The following is a 6,544-nucleotide window of genomic DNA, read 5'->3' as shown; positions in this document are numbered from 1 at the left end:
CTTTGCTTTTTCCTTCTCATTTTTTTTCCTGGTGGCTCATTTTGTTATGCATTATGTACTCAACAGAGCCATGTGCTGATGCTGTATGGTGTACTCAACAGAGCCATGTGCTGATGCTGTGTGGTGTAATCAACAGAGCCATGTGCTGATGCTGTGTGGTGTACTCAACAGAGCCATGTGCTGACGCTGTATGGTGTACTCAACAGAGCCATGTGCAGATGCTGTATGGTGTACTCAACAGAGCCATGTGCTGATGCTGTATGGTGTACTCAACAGAGCCATGTGCTGATGCTGTGTGGTGTACTCAACAGAGCCATGTGCTGATGCTGTATGGTGTAATCAACAGAGCCATGTGCTGATGCTGTATGGTGTAATCAACAGAGCCATGTGCTGATGCTGTGTGGTGTACTCAACAGAGCCATGTGCTGATGCTGTATGGTGTACTCAACAGAGCCATGTGCAGATGCTGTATGGTGTACTCCACAGAGCCATGTGCTGATGCTGTATGGTGTACTCAACAGAGCCATGTGCTGATGCTGTATGGTGTAATCAACAGAGCCATGTGCTGATGCTGTATGGTGTACTCAACAGAGACATGTGCTGATGCTGTATGGTGTACTCAACAGAGCCATGTGCTGATGCTGTATGGTGTACTCAACAGAGCCATGTGCTGATGCTGTATGGTGTACTCAACAGAGCCATATGCTGATGCTGTATGGTGTACTCAACAGAGCCATGTGCTGATGCTGTATGGTGTCCAAGGAGTACATGAGGACAATTTCAGAACTGTAACCCCTCTTTGCGGACAACGTATAATAGATCAATGCTGCATGGAAATCAGTCTCCAATGTCTCAATTTTTTTATGTTGGAAACTGAGATATGTGGAGATGCAGTGGAGTCCTCATAGTAAAGAGCTGCATCAGCTATCCATGAGCCACACCAAACAGCAATTCACATAGCCTTCTACAAAAATGCCACATAATTTAGAACAAAGTGATCTGATGCTTAGGTAAAACCCCATTACCAAGATTGAGGATCCATGGTGAGAAGTTCTTAAAATTGAGCAGTGGAATTAAAATGTGACCCACGTCATGCTCTAAGTTACCCAAACAGGAAGGATTCTCTGAATTCCATATTGCATTACTCACACTTTTGTTCTTACATATATCACAAGTTCTTTACTAACCCTTTTGGCCTGGAGGTCCAACCTTCCCTGCTCCTGCTACAAATCCTTTTTGTCCTGGAGGCAAATAGCATAACATTAATATAGCCTGATGTACATGGAGAACAAGGGCCTCTTTTAGTTTCTACTTGACACCACCAGCACCATTCTGCTTGATAAACTGCTGATCGCGGGGGGTTCAACTGCCAGGACCCTCACCGCTCCTAAGAAATGCGCTCTGAATGCCCCCCACATTGGAATGTAATGGTGGTCATGCATTTGTATCAGCACACTTTTCATTCTCTATGGGACTGGACGGAGATAGCGATGTACCCTGCTGTTTTGGCAAGTCCTATAAACAATTAATGAACCTGTGGCATGCAGGCGCAGTCACTGCTCCATTCTAACAGGACATTTCAGAGCTTTATTTTCGGGACTTTGGTCCCAGTGTTCGAAATCCCATGGATCAACAAATTATGACCTCTGCTATGAAAGTAAAAGTTGACAAATTTGGAATTACCCTTTCATCCCAAAAGAACCCACAATGGCTACCTCTATGATACATATGTTCAGTTATTGAAAATGTGGTTGAGTGCTTTCATTGATTCATTATCAAACAAATACTAATATTTTATAGATACTTACTGGTGGCTACAATATAGGACCTATCAGTGGCGGGCAAAGGCAGAAGAGGGCTCCTGTGCAACAACAGTACATGAGTCCCTTTGTGTCAGTGACAAAAGTTGCTTTCTGCTTCGGAGGTGGAAGTGGCCCCCTGATCTCTGGGCCCCTGTGCAGCTGCATAGGTTTCACCAATGGTGTGTCCTCTCCTTGGGGCTACCCTGTATAACCCATAGACTTTCATCAATATTCGCTTAGTACTAACCTTTCTCTCCTGGTGGCCCAACATCTCCTTTTTGACCTGGAAGTCCAGGATGACCAGGACAGCCTCGAAGAATTGACAGTTTATCTGAATCCCCAATCCCTAAAATTTTCACTTCTGTCGGTAAAAAAACTGTTACATAAATGTATAATGTAAGACTAAACAATGCTTACGTGTAATAATCATTTAAATAAATATAAAACGAAGACCAATCATCCATGCAAGTCAACGGCCAAGAACCACTCAACTGTATAAGGAGTAATGATGAACGCTGCCTAAGGAGTAATGATGAACACAGTCTAAGGAGTAATGATGAACACAGCCTAAGGAGTAATGATGAACACAGCCTAATGAATAATGATGAACACAGCCTAAGGAGTAAGGATGAACACAGCCTAAGGAGTAATGATGAACACAGCCTAAGGAGTAATGATGAACACAGCCTAAAGAGAAGAGAAATGATGAACACAGCCTAAGGAGTAATGATGAACACAGCCTAAAGAGAAGAGAAATGATGAACACAGCCTAAGGAGTAAGGATGAACCCAGCCTAAGGAGTAATGATGAACACAGCCTAATGAATAATGATGAACACAGCCTAAGGAGTAAGGATGAACACAGCCTAAGGAGTAATGATGAACACAGCCTAAGGAGTAAGGATGAACCCAGCCTAAGGAGTAATGATGAACACAGCCTAAGGAGTAGTGATGAACGCAGCCTAAGCAGTAATGATGAACTGCTCATTATCACTTACTGTCAGCTAAAAATATGTATAAATATATAAAAAGTACTCCCCAGGACATGTCTGATCACTCCTACAGATCTCAAAAACCATTCCAAGCAAAAGTAATACTGCCATACACATGATGGATTCAAGAAGTGTATACTGGTCTTCTGGACGGCACAGGCACTTTCTAAATAAATTTGTAGACCTGCACATTTATACACATACCTCTTGACCCCTACTGTTAATTTTAAGAGCGCTGTACTAGACCTGTAAAATATTTCCCTAGAGACTGGATGGGCCTTAATTATTTACTTAGCAAATTAACTCATTCTCTCCAATGGTTGCGTGTTCTAGCAGAAGTAGTCGATAATTTACAGCAATCAGCAGGGTAAATCCAAACAAAAATGTCTGGTGATCACATTGGTGGAGTCTGTAATCTCTAAGTGCTGCTGAATGGTGGTGACTATCCCATAATTTTAGAAATTCCACCACTGCCATTTTCTGAAAAGTTTCCATGATGTGTCTGGAAATCTCTATTGTATGGATGTCCGCTACTGTGATTACCTCTTGTAGTGAATTAATCTTCCTCCTTGCTCTACTGTAGATAATTGGTCCTCTGCTGCTTAAAGTATCTGCCCAGGTTTTCCTTGGTCCTCTGTTGCTTTTGAAGTACCTGCCCAGGCTTTCCTTGGCCCTCTGTTGCTTGAAGTACCTGCCCAGGCTTTTGGGCTGCTTTCTAGTCTCTCCTTTTGTGGCATTTTTAGCTTTGTCTAGTTTTGTACTTTTGATCCATCGCAGGCTGACAGCACCGCCCTTAAATTAAAGTTGTCCATACACATTAGACAACAGTTAGGGTGACCGCTATCTCTCCAGATTCCTCCTTTCATGGGAACACCAGGGTCGGCAGAGCGTTCTTGTGCTTTCTTTGGGTAAAATGAGCTAATAGCCCCCATAGATATTGGATGGCTAGATGAGCCTGCCAAAATAGACATATTCAGAATATTTATGTCTGGTGTTCATGGAGGCCATAAGAGTGGAAGAGGTAATGGTACGGATCTATGACATTCATTGGCTCTTATGGGGATGGGGCGGTCTCTCATCGATTTATATACAACTAGCTGAAGAGCCCGGCGTTGCCTGGGCATAGTAAATATCTGTGGTTAGTTATAGCACCTCACTTCTCTTATTTTCCCATCACGCCTCTCATTTTCCTCCTCACTCCTCATTTTCCCCCTCACTCCTCTCATTCCCCCCTAACACTTGTCATTTCGACCTCACATCTGTCATTTTCCAATCAATCCACTATTTTCCCTCACTCCTCTCATTTTGCACTCACACCTTTTCATTTTCACCTCACACCCCTCATTTTCACCTCACACCTCATTTTCCCCTCAGTATGTTTGTCATCTCCCTTATATATAGTATACACCTGTATGTCATCTCCTGTATATAGTATATACCTGTATGTCATCTCCCCTGTAAATAGTATATACCTGCTGTATGTCATCTCCTCCTGTATATTGTATATACCTATGTGTCATCTCCTCCTGTATATAGTATATACCTGTATGTCATCTCTTCTGTATATACTATATACCTGTATGTCATCTCCTCTTATATATAGTATATACCTGTATGTCATCTCTTGTATATAGTATATACCTGTATGTCATCTCCCCTGTATATAGTATATACCTGCTGTATGTCATCTCCTCCTCTATTATTATTATTTATTGTTATAGCGCCATTTATTCCATGGCGCTTTACATGTGAGGAGGGGTATACATAATAAAAACAAGTACAATAATCTTAAACAATACAAGTCATAACTGGTACAGGAGGAGTGAGGACCCTGCCCGCGAAGGCTCACAATCTACAAGGGATGGGTGAGAATACAGTAGGTGAGGATAGAGCTGGTCATGCAGCGGTTTGGTCGATCGGTGGTTACTGCAGGTTGTAGGCTTGACGGAAGAGGTGGGTCTTCAGATTCTTTTTGAAGGTTTCGATGGTGGGCGAGAGTCTGATATGTTGTGGTAGAGGGTTCCAGAGTAGGGGTGATATGCGAGAGAAATCTTGTATGCGATTGTGGGAAGAGGAGATAAGAGGGGAGTAGAGAAGGAGATCTTGTGAGGATCGGAGGTTGCGTGTAGGTAAGTACCGGGAGACGAGGTCACAGATGTATGGAGGAGACAGGTTGTGGATGGCTTTGTATGTCATGGTTAGGGTTTTGTACTGGAGTCTCTGGGCAATGGGGAGCCAGTGGAGGGATTGACAGAGGGGAGAGGCCGGGGAATAGCGGGGGGACAGGTGGATTAGTCAGGCAGCGGAGTTTAGAATAGATTGGAGGGGTGCGAGAGTGTTCGAGGGGAGGCCACAGAGCAGGAGGTTGCAGTCGTCAAGGCGGGAGTTGATGAGGGCATGGACTAGGGTTTTTGCAGATTCTTGGTTGAGGAATGAACGGATTCGTGAAATATTTTTGAGTTGAAGTCGGCAGGAAGTGGAAAGGGCTTGGATATGTGGTTTGAAGGAGAGATCAGCATCAAGGATTACCCCGAGGCAGCGAGCTTGTGGGACTGGGGAGAGTGGGCAGCCATTTACTGTAATGGTTAGGTTCGTTGGGGGGTCGCGTGAAATGGGGGAAAGATGATGAATTCTGTTTTGTCCATGTTAAGTTTCAGAAATCTAGCGGAGAAGAAGGATGAAATAGTGGACAGACATTGAGGGATTCTGGTTAGTAGGGAGGTGATATCTGGTCCAGAGATGTAGATCTGTGTGTCATCAGCATAGAGGTGATACTGAAAGCCATGAGATTCTATGAGCTGTCCCAGGCCAAAGGTGTAAATGGAGACGAGCAGGGGCCCAAGGACTGAACCTTGTGGGACTCCGACAGATAGGGGGCGAGGTGAGGAGGTGGTGTGTGAGTGGGAGACGCTGAATGTCCGGTCTGTTAGGTATGATGAGATCCAGGATAGGGCTAAGTCTGTGATGCCAAGGGATGAGAGGGTCTGTAATAATAGGGAATGGTCCACTGTGTCAAAGGCAGCCGACAGGTCGAGGAGGAGGATAGAGTAGTGTCGCTTGCTCTTGGCGGTTAAGAGGTCGTTGGTGACCTTAGTTAGGGCAGTTTCAGTGGAGTGGTGTGACCGGAAGCCAGATTGTAAGCGGTCAAAGAGGGAGCAAGAAGAGAGATGGGAGGACAGTTCAAGGTAGATGTGTTGTTCCAGTAGTTTGGAGGCATAAGGGAGAAGTGATATAGGGCGATAGCTAGATACAGAGGATGGGTCAAGAGAGGGCTTTTTGAGGATAGGTGTGATGGAGGCATGTTTAAAGCTTGAGGGGAAAACACCAGTTTTTAGTGATAGGTTGAAGAGATGGGTTAGGGTTGGGATGAAGACTGTGGTGAATATACCTATGTGTCATCTCCTCTTTTATGTAGTATATACCTGTATGTCATCTCCTCCTGTATATAGTATATACGTGTGTCATCTCCTCCTGTATATAGTATATACCTGTAAGTCATCTCCTCCTGTATATAGTATATATCTTTGTGTCATCTGCTCCTGTATATAGTATATACCTGAGTGTCATCTCCTCCTGTATATAGTATGTACCTGTATGTCATCTCCCCTGTATATAGTATATATGTGTGTGTCATCTCCCCTGTATATAGTATATATGTGTGTGTCATCTCCTCCTGTATATAGTATATACCTGTGTCCTCTCCCCTGTATATAGTATATACCTGTGTGTCATCTCCTCCTGTATATAGCAT

The 6,544-nt window shown here is 43.9% G+C and overlaps 1 long non-coding RNA gene across 1 annotated transcript; it reads right to left on the bottom strand.

The window, feature by feature from the left end:
• Positions 1-1,228: 1,228 nt before the first annotated feature.
• Positions 1,229-3,571, bottom strand: LOC143809272 (uncharacterized). Its single transcript, XR_013222191.1, has 3 exons — positions 3,337-3,571; positions 2,050-2,163; positions 1,229-1,241 (listed from the first exon to the last, which is right to left on the bottom strand). It is a non-coding gene; the product is annotated as an uncharacterized LOC143809272 (long non-coding RNA).
• Between the last annotated feature and the right edge of the window lie 2,973 nt (positions 3,572-6,544).

Source organism: Ranitomeya variabilis, chromosome 2 (genome assembly GCF_051348905.1).
Source record: "Ranitomeya variabilis isolate aRanVar5 chromosome 2, aRanVar5.hap1, whole genome shotgun sequence".
Classification (NCBI taxonomy): Eukaryota; Metazoa; Chordata; class Amphibia; order Anura; family Dendrobatidae; genus Ranitomeya; species Ranitomeya variabilis.
This window is presented reverse-complemented; position numbering and strand designations above follow the sequence as displayed.